The sequence below is a fragment of the Lepisma saccharinum genome, chromosome 3, assembly GCF_977018435.1.
Source record: "Lepisma saccharinum chromosome 3, izLepSacc3.1, whole genome shotgun sequence".
NCBI classification, from domain to species: domain Eukaryota; kingdom Metazoa; phylum Arthropoda; class Insecta; order Zygentoma; family Lepismatidae; genus Lepisma; species Lepisma saccharinum.
The window spans coordinates 36,336,755-36,356,027 of NC_139231.1; the positions used below are offsets into that span (position 1 = coordinate 36,336,755).

Below are 19,273 nucleotides of genomic sequence, written 5' to 3' on the forward strand. Positions count from 1 at the left end.
GAAGATACACTTGCTTCTGTCGCAGTAAGCAAAATAACTCAATATAGCTCTTTCTCAGGGAGTAGAAATAACAGGTAATTACAATTAAACTTTAACTTCGTTTACTCAGTTAAATCTGGAACTGACGAAAAAGAACATTCTTGCTGCATTCACTTCAATCATAATCAGCAAACAAATTTACAAACACAATTAGCGTGTAACTTTAACATGAAACACGAAAGTTTCCATTAAAATTTACTGCAGTTCTCTCCTAGACAGAAACCGTGAAACTCAAAGCTGTTCACAGTGTTTTCTGTTTGACCTTACCATGTTGTTGCAACTCTCTCTCTCTCTCTTTTCTAGTACGGTAGTCAGGCAGGCATATACAGAGAGATCCATCCTCGTGGTCCAGCGAGTGAGAAAATTGACGCCACCGGTAGTAGATTATGACGCAATTTGAAACTAGGGGCCAAATTAGTTTCATGATCGACCTGTGAGACAATAAATATCTAAAGAAGTAATAAATGTTCGATTAACTCAAAATAGAAATAAATGGAGTGTAATGCTCGAGGGCATTACAATCAATATAAGGGGTGTCAACTGAATCAACTAAAGGAATGGTGATAGAAGCAAATGGCGTTGGAGCTTTGTACTAACTACTCCCAAGCAGCCCAAATAGTGCCATCTTTTGCTGATTTTTTTTGTCAATTTCCTATTCTCTTTGTGTTATTTTGTTACTTTTAATTATTATTTTTTAATATCTTTTTGCTTATTATTATTATTGCGTTTTCATTGTTGACAATTTCAGTGTAAAATGGCCACCTGTGCTGTATCTGGAATTTTCTCTAAATAAATAAATGAATAGAGAACGTCTGAACTTTAAAGGCACAGTGCAGAGAAGTAGTAGTATTTCTTTGAGTGACCAGAGTTTCACTGGCCATGTGCTTCACAATATCGCCACCGATGGTCTCAGGTTCAGGTCCTGGCGTGGGTATTCCTGTCATAATCACCATTCATCCTCATCGTCACGATTAGCCTAAGTAGGTGTACCCGTATTTCCATACGTGCACACTATTATCAATATCTACATATATAATTTTTCTTCTACCTTTATTATTATTATCGAACATTCAGCACGTCTCGAAATCCCCGTCAGTTTCAGAGAAGCCAAGCAAAGGTCATTTGCCTTGCCCACAAAAGGCGACGGCTATATTTACGCTTTCTCTCCCAGAAGCCCCTTTGTCTCCCCAACGTGAAATATTTCCATTCTTCCCTGCAACCAACCCCCTCCTCCACGCCAGCCAATAGAAAGTGGACATGGACAAAAAACCCTAACCCAACGGTGAATTTTGGCGGTTAAGTGTGCGTCTATAAGCTAGACAGAGGACATCGGTGTTGAGAATGCAAGTGAAGAATCGGTGTTGAGAATTCAGGTGACAAGTGTGTGTCTAGAACTTGTGCCGGAGAATCTGTTGCCGAGAAGCTGCGATAGAAGGGTTAAGGATTTGCCTTAACAAGTCTTTGTCGAGAGGTTGCGCTGAAAGTCCGTGTAAAAATGGTTATACTGAACATGCTGTGTCTAGAAGTCAGTGTCCGTCAATGCTGAGAGCATAGCATTTAACACATTTTTACGATGAACGGGATAGTTTTCTTCACAAGATAAACTATATCTCTCTACATATAAAAGTATATATATATGTACTAACTGGTCAGTGTACAGAAGACGGATGTGAACTGTGACGTGTGCTTCCGCGGCCTGATATATATGTAGGAATCGTCACCGGAGTGCAGTGTGATTGACACCACGAACAGTTGGGACAACCAGGTTCCCTAACGACAGACAATGGAGACATCAATACACAGCGCCAGGACATCGGAGTAAGTGGGACCGGAATTGGAATTAAGGTGTGGACTTGCAGTTCTCATATCATGTAGAGATTCTCAACATAATACATATTCACATATCACAGTCCATCAATCAAATCGGTATAATTTCATATGCAACCCATCCTTTTCCCCATCTCAATAGTATTTTTCTATTTGTTTATGTGCACCGTGCAGGTACAGCCGGGCATCGAACCCTGGACGGCTTGGTCCCCAACCGCCTATTGTTCGGCTTCAACCAAGCGGCCCAGGGGGGAAAGAGCTAGCCTGTACGGCCACATAGGGAAAAAGCAATGCTAAATAAGGAAAATAAAAAGATAAGGGTACCCCGTGCACATTGCAACATGTCTGAAGTAAAATAGGAGGATGTGGAACGAGGCTCCACACATCTCAGCCATTTCTGAAGGTGATGTGTCCGGCACCACGCTTCGACCGCCTTTACTTCCAGAGTTGCACACAAGTACCAATTTTTTAAAGGCTGGATACCCGCCCCATGCTGGAACATTGCTTCAAAATCACGACCTTATTTCATCCATACCGTGACGAACTCATGTCTCCCGGGTAGCAGTCAGGCACCCTACCGACTGGATCACCGCGGCTCTTAAATAAGAAAATACAAATGGACATTCACCTAAACTCCTTATTTGTGCTTAAAATAAATAGACCCATCATTAGTTCCAATTGACCTTTGTTAATTCAGGATTTTCAAAGATAACAGCCGTTGTAAAAATAAATTCACACTACTGTGGGAAGCAGAAGTGAGGTTCTTTTTGTACAATTTAGGCGAATTAACACCATTTTTAAGTGAAGAGACCCCTCTCCTTAACAATATTCTTCCTTTTTAGCAAAAAATGAAGTAAATAATAATTTTTGCCTTTTTGACAATAACAAATTTGGAACAATTTCGCCCATTGTAGTAATAGTGAATATGATAATAATGCTAGTAATGAGGTTAAAGGTTGAGGTTTATTTTCATCATTTTAGTTTCATTTCCTCTTTTCATTAATACAGAGCTTTACTTCCGTTTAAAAATAGAAAGATATTCTATATGTTTGCCTGCCCTAGGCCAATTCCATTTCCGGGACGTTTGATCGATTTGAACCGCAAGTCCTGTCACCATTGACCCATCTGGGCATATAGTGGTCTTCAAACTTCGTGTCGTGTGACAATATCCGCAAGCAAGGGAGACTGAAAAATAGACGTGCAATAACTAAAATGGAAAGAAAGCGTGACTTATCAATGTTATTCTTCCGAAGATCGATCAGATTGGGTATGAATGAATGAATGAATGTCCCCTCTCCCCTCCCCATCCAGTTTATTCCCAAAGGATTCCGCTCGTGCAGCGTTTATCATGAAAACCGACGTTGTCAATGAAGATAGCGCCTGTTGTGTTCATTTGGTTTTCCCCCCCCGTGGAGTGTGCATCCTCCCTTCGCCCCTCTTTCTACCTCCCCCGGAGCCGTCTAAGAGCAGCTTTGCCACATTATGAAAGCGCAATTCCTCCTTTTTAGATGCAGAATTTCCCCTTTTCACATTATAAATTTCCCTCTTCCCTCCGGTTTTTTCTTCGACCATTTACAATAGTATGAAAAATACCGAACAAAAGCAGAATTGAAATTTCCGAAAGAATGAAAAGATGAAAGCAAAAATATAAACACGGTATCGTACATATTGTGAAAAAAAATCATGATAACTTTTTACACTAGCTTAACACTATGATGCTCACAATTGGTGCATGACGTTCCTCATACCGTCCCTCCAGTCGAGAAGAGGTCATTTTAACTCTGCTTCGCATTGGACACAGTCGTCTCACACATAGTAATTTGCTGCAAGGTCTGGACCCTCCGCTGGGCCGTGTATGTAGCGTTGTTGTAAGTCTTCGGCACTCGGCACATTCGATAAGGATGTCCCGATTTTAATGTCCTCAGACAAACTGTTCATCCTCTCGACTCCTCGTCATCCATGTTGGGAGATGTTGACTGTGTTTTAGGTAATGTTTTTAAATATCTCCTTATCTTTCTAATGTATTGTGTATGTACTGTACAACCTTTCACTTTTAACCTTTCTCAAAAGGGGGTGGGCGTATTACACCTCTTTTTTAAACTTTCAGGTAGGAATTTAGATAAGGGGATTTTCTACCTATATTTTAAAGCGTGCAAAATTGCCATATGTGCCGAATCACTCAAAAATTTAACTCATTCATTCTTTTTTTTAAATTGTGTTATCATGATAATTTAAGAAGTTAGGTTGAGACGATTATAGTCACGGTTGGTTCCAAGCCAGATTGAAAATTGTAATTATGGTTCATTTTATTCTTGGTTGGAAATAATTTTTACCACTGAAGAAACATCTTTTTCCCTGGTCAAGAAGCTTGAGCACAATATACGAGTCCAATCGCACAAATTTGTTACTTGTAAAATTTTACTTTTCCTTTACGTTCGGTGAATTTCCCTGCACCTAGGGATATTTCCCATTCCTGTGGCAACACTGCTTGTGAAGATCGAAAGAAAGCCCGCGTTGTTCCAGCAGCGTTTTTTCCCGACCCATCCAGATGAAAATCGCTTGGCGCGCGTGATCGGGAGGACATCTAGCGGGAAACTAGGGAACCTGGTAGTGCAGTGCGGATGTCGTTGCGTGAAGTGGTGTCGTCTTCGTTCTGATGTGAAGGGGAAAAAAGCGGATTGCGCCTGCTTGGAGGTATAAGTGTGCAGTGTGTGTTCCTTTCAGATGAACGTGGGTGTACGCAAGCGGCTCTCAAGACGTTTCGGAACTTGTTGTCAGAGAAGTGATTTTGCTCTCGCTTCGACAGTGATCTGAAGCATCCGCAGTAGGTATGACGCAACAGAGTGTCTTGTTTTGTTTCTGCTGCTTGTGCCGTTTAGATAAGTCGTATTTGAGTGACGTAATTATTGCAGGAACCGTGAATGTATTTGTACATCACCGTCAGCGACGAACACGGTGCACGGTTTCTTCGCTCTAAACATGCATTTTGAAGAAGTTCTAAATATGAAGATGGCGTATGTACACTATCCTCACCTGAGGGATGAAATTTTAGCAGTCTTATTGATTTCCAATTCTTGAATACGAGTGTGTTTCCAGAAAATATATTTTTTGTTTAAATCTTGAGATGCACACATCATTTCCCGTTGCCGTTAATTTTATTTCCCAGCAACTTTGAGAGTGTACTTACCACTCCGTAAATATTGTCTATGATTACCATAATCAGTCATCTGCCGTGTATTTGTCAAACTTCATGCTAATGAAGATGGAAGTCGATTAGATTAAATTGATGAAGGAAACACTTAAGCTCATTCCAGTACTCGAACCCGAACTGTCAGTAACTCTTCTAATGTGGTGGTTAGAATGATAAACTATGCTAGAAAAAATATAAACACTGAATTTTCATAGATACTATCAACTTTAAACAATATCAAAGAGAACTAATTTTCTTCTATTTCTTCCACACACCCCCCTGCGTATGATTCAAGCCCGTAGCATTGAACAATATGCTCTAAATGGAACTGTTTATGGAGGACCACTGGATAATTATAAGTTATGAACCATTCAGGATCAAAGTTGAAACAAATGGAAAATGTTAATAATACGCGTAACTACAGAATTTACTGTAAACTGGAATAAATGAATGCGTTTATTGAAGGCCATTACTTAGTTTCAGGTTCATCATCCTCAGCGGTTAGTGTATCGACCTACCTTAGGATTGGTTCGTGGGTAAGGCATGGATTTTTCCCTGTATTTGCCTCATCGTTCATTCTCTTCGTATCCGGGAGGTCGCAGGTTCAAGTTCCGCGGCCGGACGAATCATTCTTTTTATCGTCTCCTAACGAGGTCAAAAACCTACATAAAGTGTGGACCACGGGAACGATCGGAATTTTGTACGGATCTCGCGATATTGGATATGGGAGGAGTATCCTCAAAAATATACTGTATATATATGTATCTTGGAGCATTGTGTACATGACAATTGTTTATCTTAAATGTCTCGCAGGGAAGATAATCTTTCGGAAGCACATCTGTCATATGGACATTGTGAAAACTTGTGGACCAAGATTTACTTGCAAATAAACACTTCACTGTATTGAAATCTTCTCACTGTGTAAAAGTTTTTCTTCAAACACGTGATGATTGCCTGAAATCAATATTAAGTGTTTTATTCACCTTGCCACGAAGTATAAAATGTGTTTCGTGTCTATGAAGTGCTCCCGAATGAATATTGTCTCCCGTCTTCAACTCTAGTAATGTTGACAGAACGCGGTATGGGCAGTGGTGTCCTGTATATCTAGTTTCTGCACAATTAAGTTGTATAGTCGTGACATTTAAGATCAATGCACAACATTGGCTCGAGTGTAGTCCTAGAGGTATTCATAATACCTGCGGCAGCTGCCTTGAGTGAATAAATAGTCTCTTTTAAATGCAGTACTGTACACACATGATGCCACACACTCAATGTTCCATGCCGAGCCCACACTTTGTAATGAGTAGGAAAAATATTATGCATGTTCTGTTTCCGTTCCGGCTATTTTACGCCACTATTCTCCCTCTGCAAGTTAATCGCGACGTTGAGGCCATTAAATGAAATGGATGGTGGGGTAAAAACGTAATGATATATCCATGCCTCGCTCAGGATTCAAACCTAGGGGCCGGCCCGCGTGGCGGATTGGTTGGCACATCGCGCTGCGACACCAAGGGTCCCGGGTTCGAATCCCGGCCTGGGCATGGATGTTTCTGAGTGTCCATTCATCATGTCACGACTCATCCCCATCTTCGCACATTAGTCAAAAGTGGCACAAAATGCGAAGTAAAATAAAACAAATCAATCAATCAATCAAACCTAGGGACTTTGTCGTAGGATAGTACCGAAACAAGACTTGGCTCAGACGAAACCTGTCTCGGTATCAGTCTTGCCTGGAGTTGCATTTTATATTTCTGTTTTTATTATTTTCTCCACTGCCACTTGGGAGACCCAGGTTCGATTCTCCGCGGTGGGTGATCTAAGTAGGGAGAAATCCTCTAAGAGTACGCACTTAACTTTGCAACCTCACAGACGCTAAATAAATAATTATAACGACAAACAGTTTGCACTAAAACACATACTGATACATTGACTTATACATATGATCAAAGGTCCAGGTAATAATAAATTTGTATTATTTTTAAACATTTATTAAAAAATGTAATTTCGCACTCTTAGAGGGCAGTTCCTCTAAGAGTGCGCACAGGTCCTTCAAGAGTACGCCTTAACAGATGTTACATTTAAATATACCCATGCCCTCATAAAGGGAGCATGCTTCGTGCCACCATTGAACACAACCTCACAAACTACGCACTGAACCCAGTGTTCAGTTATGGGTTCCACACACTATTCATCACACCCAGGGCAGAATAAACTTTCTTGTGCTGACGTTGATGGAGTTGCATCATCAGGAGGTCGCACAATTTTCCTTGGGAGGCACTGGTTTAGTTGTCACAGTGTCGTTCCGATTTTACAAAGTCCCGGAAGTTAAAGCCAGAAGTGAGTTTTTGTACGGTGAAGATGTGAGAACTTCTGATTTTCTGACTTCTCCATGCACTGCGTACTCTTAAAGGAACAAGACAAGGTTCAGAATTCATCGACCAGAAGCAGCAGCATGCAGGGGGTCGTTCTCACATCAGTTCGACGTTGTGGTGTATACTAACACTTAATACCATACTTAAAACAAATTATTACAATTACCAGATCAAAACCCTTAAAATGTGAGGGTTCAATATTACAGGGAACAGGCAAAAAACAGAAATTTTCCGATAACTTCACGGAGTGAACTTGCGCAGCCTTGTGATGACTAAATGGCAGCGTCTTTCAATGCTGCCAACCTACAAAAATCAAGATGCGTACTCTTGCTGCGCGGTCTTAGAGAAACTTACCTTATTCCTGTATAAAGCAGCTCTAGTGGTCACGCAGACTCTATCAATTGGTACCTGATGAAAAGTAGTGGAAATAGGGGCAGCCGGAGGTTGATGCAGATCACGTCATCTTCCAATATGGCCTAGATCGAGATTGCATGGGGTCCTTTGTGTCTTAATGGCACGGTGCAATGCACGGGGCTACCTTTACTTTCTATTATTATTGATTAGTGGATGCGCTGGTAACTATATGATATACCGGTAGAATCATTGGCACAAAGGCCATTCTATGTGAATTCAACAAGAATGTAATATTTTCAGATATTCGTGCCATGGATTTCACTGTGATATAGTATTTTTAGATGATTTTTTTCCGCCGTTCATTATTAAAATTTTGAATTTTAACATTTGGAAAATGTTCCAAAATCGCAGAGAAATATTTCAAGCCAATTTTTCTCGGGTCTTATAGCATTTACAGACTTAACTTTGTGTTATTTTAAAGCTTTCCACTTTCATTTAATATTCAGCATGATCTGTTTTGAGATGATAGTAAAAGTTGGTTCTTTCTCAACTCCCAAGATAATTTAGATTTCCGAGAACCCATATTAGCTGGATTTTTTTTCTATTGACGGGACACATTTCAAATCCGCGACTCGAACCTGGAACCCTCGGTAGCGAGATCGCAAGTCCATCACGTAACTCGTTCGGCCATCGAGCCATTTCGTTTCGAGATGACAATGCTGACCTAGTTAGCACATCGCGGAACGACGCCAGGAGTCCCGGGTTCGAATTCCGGCCTGGGTATGGGAGTTTGTGAGTGTCCATTCATCAATTATATCATGTCATCACTAATCGCCATCTTCGCAATTAGCCAAAATGGCTGGAAAGCGAAGTAATATAAACCAAATCAATCAATCCAGATAACAATGGTTTCCCTTTTTCGTGTCTCCTCCCAATAAGTCTCGTTTTCTAAAGACGATCTCTGTGATTGTATCTTTGGCTTCGTAGCACGTCGTTGTTGGTGTTTTAAGTCCACTTTATGCACTGTAAGGCTAATCGGGACTAGACCTACAGTTTAAAGTGGAATCCGAACCACTGTGTGCCTCCACCGGGATCGTAGCACGTCGTAGAGACTGTTGAGATTTGTTGCCATTTTGATAAAGTTCAGATATACGTGTTCTCACAACGTAGTCTAGACACGACTGGGGGAAAGTTTTCCCTGCATTGCAGCTCGCGTTAGAACACATTATCACACTCACTTTCTCCTGGTTATTGTTTTTAAAAAATCCCGGAAGGTTGCAACACTGATTGCATGAAGCGAGCGTGTCACGGAATTTCTTGACCCTTCCCTGTACTTTTCTGTATTTACCCCGTGAGCGAATAAATCGAATCGATTCATATGAGGATCTCGTCTTCTGCAAGTTACGAAAAGCATGAGATTTGCTCCGCAAATGACGCGCACCATGACTCACGGAGTCACGGGTCGAGGCATTTGCTTGAGTCATTTGCCCTCCGGGTTTTCATGACTGATCCCGCTTCTGATAAGTTGCATTTGAGTTTCCCTCTATATCTCAATGTTCATGTCATGAATCGTGTTCGGATTTTTATGAAATTACATATGTATGTAATTTCTTTGTATGTAGCAAAATGAAATCACAAATGTTGGCGAATTATACTGTCAGGAACAATACACTTGAATTTCATGTCACGTATTTTTAAATATTTTGAGGCAGTGGCGTACGCAAGGGGAGGGTTACGGGGTTTAAACCCCCCCCCTTGAGCTTGTGAAATATTATGAAAAATGCTGTGGAAAAAAATTAAGTGGCAAATTTTTCACAGTCAAAGATCTGGGACAATAATATTACTATTACTATTACTAGTTTTACTACTACTACTACTAATAATAATAATAATTTGAATTATTATTTCCATGCAGCATGGAGAAAAGCACAGCATTCCAAACACACGCGTTTTTCAGAGTGATGCCTTGAAAATAAACACGAGTTTATGAGGTTAGGTTAGGGTAACTATGATTTAAAAGAGAAAAAAGTTGTTTTGTATCTCAGTTGCAACAATGTTCAATACAATGCCGTACGTAGGATTTTTTTTCGGGAGGGGCTGGAATAGTAAATGTGGATATCACATGGCTTCGTTTTGGAGGGCAGGATGCATAATAAAATATTTCGTATTTTTGGAGCTTTTCAGTCTTATTAAAATTGTATTCAAAGACATAAATAGTAATCGAGATTTACTTTAAAAGAGGTTTCGCATTTACACATTTTGATTTTTTAAAGTTCTTAACGGATTTTTATTTGAAAATTCTGATTTTCTCAAAATTTCGGTAGGGGCTGGAACACGATCGGCCACCCCTCTACGTACGCCAGTGTTCAACGAACATGTAATTCTCATGAACAATGAGAATTAACTAAATAAAGTTATTGGTACGTTGTAAGAGGCTAATGTATAGACAAAGGCTAGGCGGACAAGAATACAGTCACCAATTCGCAGCACGTTTGAATGTCTCTCTTTAAAATGTGTCACCTTGTTGACCTTGTTGACTACACAATTATTCAAACGACAATAAGCTTAACTATTGTAAAATGTTTTCTTGGTAAGAACAGGGAGACAATCCAGATGTGAATTATCGGGGACATTTATGCGGGGAAGAAGCCGGAAAAATTCAACCAATTTCGGGAATCGAATCCGGATCTCCCGCGTGATTGTCAATTGTCAGACGCTCTACCGACCAGATCACCGCAGCTTCCTGGATGAGTTCCATACTTTGATTATTTCAATTTATTTTAATATATTTTCTTGTATTTATGAATCTTCTTCACCCTTGAAATGTCTCACCTCGTTGACCAGACAATTATTTCGTAACAAAGAAGCAAAAAAATGCCCCCAGGATTTGATAAAAATCGAATGACTAGAAAATAATTTCGTTCTAATGTTTTCATAAATGCTATATTTATGTAGATCTCTACCACTTAATAGTAGTAGTAGTGGTATTAGTAGTATTATTAGTATTAAATATAAGTATTATTATTTAATTAAAGTATAATAAAACAATGGTAATGTGAATTTGGAAAAAAGTTTTAGAAATAACACCCCCCTTGATGAAATCCTGCGTACGCTACTGTTTTGAGGTATGTTACATATTTTTACATATTTTGAGGTATAGGGTAAGGTAAGTTAATTTGGTGGCATAGGTTATTTGGTGATATTTTTTCTATCGTATTCCACAGCATACCTTTGCATTAGATGCGATTGCTCGCGGTACCCATCATGATGATGCATTTGTAAATATAGTCTCCGCGAGCCATCTCATCCAATGCGTAGGTTATGCTGTGGCATACGTTAGAAGAATTATCGTAGCGTTCCTCTGAACGCGGGATCTTAAATAGGGATGTACTATTAGTACTAGTTGATGGTAGAGACAGCCCTGAACGGGCAGGTACAAATATCTAACTATTCATTAAAATAGACTCATGATTCGTTTCTAGACTGAAGTGAGCAATGCAAATGGCAGAATGGGTGTAGACTAGCTTACCCTGTTCGGTTTAGAAATAAGACCAGTAGCTCCTGCTTCTCCGATGATTCCAGATTAAAAGACCTCGTGTCGCTCTCATGCGCACGTATATAAACCCTCGCTTGGCCTCTCGTCACCTCTTGCCAAAGGCCAGTGTTCTTACCATTTCCTGTGAAAGGCTTACCCATCACATTCTGAGCAGGAGCTGACAAGGCCTGCCAGGGTCAATATTTCTTAATCGAACGGGGTATGGTACGACACTCCCTCTTGCGAAACAATTTCCAAAATTGAAATTGTAATAATTAAAAGTTTAAATTGAACCTTCTGCCATTCACCAAAATTTAAAAGGTTTTGTTTATTACATGAACATAGAGGATACATAAAATAAAATAATAATAAAAAAATGTCGGAGACCCTTCACCGAAAATTAAATGGAACAGAATTAAGCTCAAGCTTGAATGGTGAAAGAGAGTCTTTGTTTTCATTAGCCACACGCTGGAAGAGTCTTTCGTAATCAACAATGCTGACGGTTGGTCAACATGCGATATAAAGTGTTGTTCGCAGGTCCGTGGAGTCAGCGGAAAGTTCAACACACTGCATCGTAACGCGATACATGCGACTTGCTTCTGAACAAGTGCTAAATAAGCACAGAACGTAATCCGTGAGAAACTTAATGCCGCATGCTCGCAATCTTCCACCTCATCAGGATGACAGTTCGAGGCGAGAGCAAAGGACCGTGGTAAACACCAAACTCCACTGGACTGCGCACAACCACACGAAGATTAAAAAATAAATGAAGGTTATGTTTGCACTTGCCACTGACGTTCTTAGCACACTATGTGTGCACACTATGACCTGAGAAATGAGACGGCAGGGCAATCCAAATACATTCCAACCCCGGAGTCCTGGGGTACGAAGCACTGTTCTGTGACATACACGGTCCTTGACCGATCATTTTCACTGGGGGACCGGATTCGAATCCCGGTGTGGAAAGTTCCGGAATACTGGTCAGCAAAGGTCAGATGAAAAGACGTGGGCCGTGGGGCGGGCGAACACAGGGTAGTCCATGGGAAGCCACTCCAAGTAGAGTTTCCAAGCCCCAAAATATGCGTTGTCCAATGGCGAACACTGGGGGGTATTTATGATAGGCCCCCGAAAGTTCACAGCAGACGCCATTGCATATTTCCGGCACACATCGAATGGCGACACATTTCGTACGCTGGTTGCATGTGAAAACGGAAGGTGTACCGTGCTGCTATCACTCCAAGAGGGGAACAGTAAATATGGCCACTGGTAGGATTAAACTGTTCACAGGTGGCCTGGCAGGTTGCTGATCCACAGGGCTGGGTCTCAACACATTTGGGTCGTTGACTGTACCCGGAAAGTTCCAATATGTGGTGAAGGACACTGCCTGGCCTTACAGAGCAAAAGGGGACGATGTACATGAAAGATGTTCATGCTTCTTCTTAAGGGGGTTAGAGTCGTGGGGGGGAGGGTTGCTCTGTAAGATGACATTTCTTCTGATGTTTCTGACGCTGTTCCAGTCCTGGGATGTCACTTGGAATAGGATTTTCGGTGCTGCTACGTGACATACACCGCTGAAAACCAAAGGAGGCTGGTGAGCTCCAAAGCCTTCAGGAATGCGTTCTTCTTCCGGCCTCAAAAAATCACTGGACTTTTCGAAATTCCTTGAACTCTTGGAATTCCCGAACAGGGGAGGAAACAGGTTGGACATAGGAATAAACTACATTGCTCACAGTCATTCAATATTTAAAAATATATAAAAAATGTGTAAAGTAATCGTCTTTTATAGGCAAGTGAAAATCATGAGTAAAGATAAGTAAACTAAAATAAAATAAACTGCCCAATAAGTGATATAAATTATAAAACAAAGTTTGAATGAAGGCTAAAGAAAATAAAAGGCGGAAAATGTCATTTGACGCCGTAACACTGGAGCACCATTAAAATGAAAAATCTGACTTCATCAAAAGTAATATATGTATATATTGACTAAATTATATATATATAGCCCCTGGCTTCTCCCAAAATATAAAATAAAGTGCAATATAAAACTAAAGTTATGACATGGCACTAAATGCCCTTTGTTGGGACATGATCAATATACAATAAAATAAACGAAAATATCTAGGTTTAAATATTGATAAATATATAAAAGTAATATGTAGATGGTATAAAATATATCCCCTGGTATCAGAAAATTAACCCAATGAAATCCATTAATATCATGTCAGAAGTGTCAAAGCATTGTAAAAAATGAGGAACTGACGAAAAAAAAAATAATTAACCCAAAATTTGGTAACGTCACAGCTGTTAAAACGGACCTAACCACAAGTAAAATAAAAGAGTAAATGACATGGCTCCAATGACCTTAAAATCATTAATTACGAAAGGTACATAATAGAATGGATGAATAAATCAAGGCGACATAGTGACGCACTGTTAGCGCTCACTAGTCAAGGTTTGTTTGCGCTTGCATACGCCTGACGTATAGCATAAATAAACAGTTAAAATGAAGTTCCAAATTAGTAATAGGATAACAGTAAATTCAAAACTGAAACTAAACTGGGTTATTGATTTAGAAAACATTTCTTGGCTATCTGTGAAGTAAATTTACGGTTCTGAGAATAAAGGGAAAAAAAAATATATATATATAAGGCATTGCGTTAAACAGAAAAGAGGAATAATAATAATGCTATAACCCGCCGTGGATTTTCTTCGTCACTTAGCATAAATGCTCGTCGCGTAAGAGATTACACTTGACCCATGACAACTGTAGGCGTCTAAATCCACTCTTTTGAGTTTTTAGCCTAATAAGGTAAACAAAACTACTTTATATGGTCGCCTTAGGAAAAAAAAATGAAACGGAACCGTAAATGAACATCGTGACGCCGGGCCGGGAGAAAATTATAGGATTTCGTATGATATTACTTCAACTAAAGTCTATGACGTGTGGGAGATTAAAATATAAGCACAATTACTCGCTATTACCTACTTTACGAAGATTAACATGAAATTAATCTGTAAGAAGTAATTAAATTTCATTCGGGAAACTTTTGAAAGTTCTGAAGGAACGAGAAAACGCATAAATAAGCGCCCTTGAAGAGACTCTTATTCTCACCTCGTTGGGAGGCTAGGAATTTCAGCGTCGACGCCAGCTGAGTGTAAAGTTCATCTACAACAAAGAAAGGTGTCATCAAATTCTCTCTGTCCGAGACTGAAATAAGATATGTTTCTTCCGCTAACTCGAATGTGAAAATTTCCGCACGGAAATCTGGCGACTTACATGGGAAGAAAATCCTGGACTTCAGTCTTGCGACTGCACATATCCTGAGTTCGAAGGAACAAAAGGAAAACAACGAATGAATCGTGCTTTCGGTGCAGAGATTAAACTTGCGTGTTTAAACCTATCGTAAGCTGACGGAATGAAACGTGATTATACCTAAGGGGAGGGCTTGATTGATTATACTATTCGCAATACTTCATCGTTATTTAATGAAAAAAATGACAACCAGTTTTGCCTTAATTTAAACAACCTTTTTAACTTTTATAGCTATTTAGTGATTTGCGATGCGATTAAATAACCACACGAAATCTGTTGAATAATGCTGAAGAGTGTTTATTTAAACATTAAGGAATGCCGTAACTTGAAATATAAATATCATAATATAAATACACATGAAATTTAAGGTATTTAAAATTCAAAGCTAGAAAACGCAAAAGGAGGAATATTAAGCTATCCTTTAATAAATAGCTGAAGGAGACAATAAATATATGGTTAATAACAAAAATAATCTCGTTAATATGTGAAATACTCCACGCCTTGAATACCGCTTACGTCTCGTTCTACTTTTCATTACAAGTTGGCTTACGCCTAACTATGGTGTTTTAACAAACTAAAAGTCATGCAGACTAAGTCATTCTTATGTCATTGCGCTACAACGACAGTGTCATTCCTCTTGCTACGGGTACCTCTGTGTACACAATTAATTCGTAGGGGAAGACATAACCTTAAAACTAATGGAAGGGAGCGTCACACTTACTACCTTTAGTAGCGGACATCATTGCTCCTCTATTCCTTAAAACATATATATAAACACTTGCGCACTCTTTTATATTTCACTACCGGTATTTCTGCGCGTACAACTAAAAACACCTATTATTATCCCTTAGCTAGAACATTGAATCAACGAGCGGGTTATACTCTAGCCGAATGGTAGCGTCACTCTTACTACTTACGCCAGCGTATAGTAGCGGACATATAATTGCTCCTCTATTCCTAGAAATATAATTAGCGTTTCGTTTTTTCACATATTAACTTTACTTTAGTAAAAAAAATATTCCTTAAACAAGGTAAAAATAAAAATGCTCTGCGACTGACTCGTGTATTCTCTCGACTATCTCCTTATCAATTTGCACTACAATTATTAGTACCAAGGCTCCCATCTTCGGGGCGAGGAGATTTCAGTCATTTTAAATTACGAGTGAGTCGACCACTGATCCTTGTGCATTTCAAAACTATACGTGATAAAATTAAATATCCTCCTTGCGATAATCTTGAACAGTTTAACTTAAAACACACAAACACAAACGGCGTTACTTTTCGGATCATTAACAAGTTACGGTCTGTTTTAAAAATATATATGAAATTGAAACTTTAAAGGACTTTAAATAATTAAAAACACAATTAACTTCAGCAATACTCTCTGCTGTGACCCACTAAGTACACACACCATGGTGTGATTGAGTCGTATCGTTTATTGCCGAACTATCATAAGTCACGCACCAAATGCATGTAAAAAAATTACCAAATTGTATTTCAAGAGACTTCTGCAAGGACAAGGGTCATCAAAATCAAGTGCCACTTTCAAAATTTAGATAAAATCCTGGGAATTGATGAAAATTTCCCAGGTGGTGGTTCTGTCATAGCCATCAGGGCCTGACCAAAGGTACCGGGTTCGAGCGAACCACGGCGTTACTAGGAGCGGAATGACAAGGGCTCGTCGGTAGACGTGCCCGGGCTGGCCAAATTCTGGGCGGAATATGACACTCGAATGTCCGACATCGAACCTTCCGGCGCGCGGAATGACGGACGTACCTTATGCCACATCGCATCGACGCGGAAAACCGCGACGAAGCAAAAGCGCCCGTGGCTACCAAAGGAAACATTCTATTTTCGTTTCCTCCGCATTGTAATGTGCTTTAATGCAGCGGGTGATTAGCCTATTGGGTGGGTGTGGTGGGTAAGGACTGAATTAAAGCTGATTATCGACATTAACCATCATTAACATTAAAACTGCGTGCTACGCAGCTTTCCCCAAAAATAAAGATTCGCGGAGAAAAAAACAATTCTGACATGTCACTATTTAACAAATTTCAATTTTCATTTATTTCAGAGTGAAATAAATGAAAAAATTCCGCAACTCCACTACGTAGCTCTAATTTACATCACAATTCCGTAAAATGGATGAAAAGCCCAAGCATCTCACCACGTAGCGAGCCATTTTCTCATCGCATTTCCGAAAAAATGCATGAGAAGCCCCAGCAAATCCACCACGTAGCGTTCCTCTGAACGCGGGATCTTAAATAGGGATGTACTATTAGTACTAGTTGATGGTAGAGACAGCCCTGAACGGGCAGGTACAAATATCTAACTATTCATTAAAATAGACTCATGATTTGTTTCTAGACTGAAGTGAGCAATGCAAATGGCAGAATGGGTGTAGACTAGCTTACCCTGTTCGGTTTAGAAATAAGACCAGTAGCTCCTGCTTCTCCGATGATTCCAGATTAAAAGACCTCGTGTCGCTCTCATGCGCACGTATATAAACCCTCGCTTGGCCTCTCGTCACCTCTTGCCAAAGGCCAGTGTTCTTACCATTTCCTGTGAAAGGCTTACCCATCACATTCTGAGCAGGAGCTGACAAGGCCTGCCAGGGTCAATATTTCTTAATCGAACGGGGTATGGTACGTTATCACCAAATAACCTATGCCACCAAATTACCTTACTTTGCCCTATTACATATAATTTTTTTTACATAAAATGTGGTATTTGCTCCATTTCTCGAGTTTTCATTGAGTAATTCATTTATTTATGAGCCAAACATTCAAAATATAATTATCCAAAAATTCTGTAATTTTTATCTGGTTGTGGCAGATCCAAAAAATCAGACCGCAATAATCAAGGCTCCTTGTGTACTTTGTTTGTAATTGTTGTAAGATTTATCAAACAGACCCCGCTGATTCTGGGAATAGTAGCTGCAGGTTAGCCGTTCGGGTAGTTGCCCTGACGGAATTTCCTAGAAATCCATCTGAAGCTACAAAAAATAGAACAGGAATGCAGGAAGGATCTCCGAAAAATACGCAAAATATATATTATTTATTATATATTTCAATATGTGTGTTACATTTATCAGTGATGTTTTTCAACATTTTTGTGGGCCTCCCCGATGGCGCAGTGGTACCGTCGTCGCCTTGTAATCAAGGTGTCCTGGGTTCGATTCCTGGTGAAGGTACAGTGGTTCGGATCCCACTTTAAACTGTAGGTGCAGTCCCAATTAGCCTTATACTGTGCATAAAGTGAAATTAAAAAACACCAAATCAATCAATCAATCAAAATTTTTGTGTGGACACATTTGCATGGTTTGACTGTATTAAAAATCCTGCTCTTAGTCATTAAGCTGAAATTTGTCTTGGCTTATATTATAAATAAAGATATAAATACATAAATTTATGTATTTATTTTTTCAGAGAGTTTCAGATACAGTACAATGACCATTTTACACCGAATATCTCAAGAGTAAACACTTAAAGAAATAACTTTAAAATAACTCGATTTAAGAGGATCACATTTATGTTTCTTCTCTTTTCTGCCACTTTTGGCTAATAGCGTAGAAAAGGATTAGTGATGGTACGATGAAATTCATGAGCAAAGAGCAGTCATGCTCAGAATTCGAACCCGGCACCCCTGACGTCTTAGGCCAGCCGCACACCGGATCCGACGCGACACGACGCGACGAGTCACAATGCGACACGACGGAACGCAACACGACGAGTTACAAAGCGACACAACGAGTCATTTTGTTAGCCAAAATCTGATGATTAGTTAAAATCGTCCATGAACGCAATAGATCTAGGTCTGTCTCTTACAATTTGGGAAGCGGGTTAACGATACATAATAACAGTTTAGAGCAGAATCAATGTATCATTTTATATGTTGTGTATAGAGTCAGTTTTTAATATCTCAAAATGCATCTCAGAATATGACCTAATATCTGCATAAAGATACAAAAGGTAGTAACTTCTTGCTTTGGCCTTTCAAATAACAATACATGAGCTATTTAGCTTATTTTCTAAGGGCAACATTAATCTGGTCATCCAGATTTTGTGTTTCGGCGATCTCCTGTGTCAAAATATAATCACGTTTAATTTGCAATTAAAAAAAAATATCGGCGCATGATACTGTCCCCCAGTGCGGAAATTTTGGCCTGAAGTTTCCGGTCTGTAACTAAATGTCTGTGGCTGAATTGAATGGATTCACGTGCAGATCGTTTTGCCGCAAGCTGCTCCTTGCGATACAAAATTCCCCAGACATTCACGAACTGTCGCAACTCGCTTCGAGTCAAATGTTTCGTCCGGTGTGCGGCCGCCCATAAGAGCCCCATTTTAAACCTTCCCCGAGTCGGTTTGCAACAGGAAGGACACGACGAGTCACGACGCAACGCAACGCAACACAACACGACGGGACACAAAGCGACACGACGAGTCGCTTTGCTTCCGACAAAACGAAACCGATATTAATTATTCTTAAGTGTTTTTTTTTCTAGAAAGAAAGTTTTCGGTACAAGTTAGTTTGTTGTTATTATTTGTTATTGTGTTTATCATAAGAACTGCTCTAAATATTGTGGTATATAAATTATCATTAGACCTCGTATTTTTTATATTTAAGCTATTTTCTCCTTCGCA

At 39.7% G+C, this 19,273-nt stretch overlaps 1 protein-coding gene across 15 annotated transcripts in view; it reads left to right on the plus strand.

Moving 5' to 3' along the window:
• The window catches only part of EndoA (SH3 domain containing GRB2 like, endophilin-A), a 172,003-nt gene that overhangs the window by 55,511 nt on the left and 97,219 nt on the right, over positions 1-19,273 (plus strand). The window contains exon 1 of one of the 15 annotated variants that reach the window (XM_083118439.1): positions 4,477-4,694. The exons of 13 other annotated variants lie outside the window; for them this stretch is intronic. The gene's annotated coding sequence lies outside the window, so the exon portion shown is untranslated. Of the gene's footprint in view, positions 1-4,476; positions 4,695-19,273 lie in introns of those variants that run through there. One more of the 15 variants, XM_083118440.1, reaches the window with a different exon arrangement.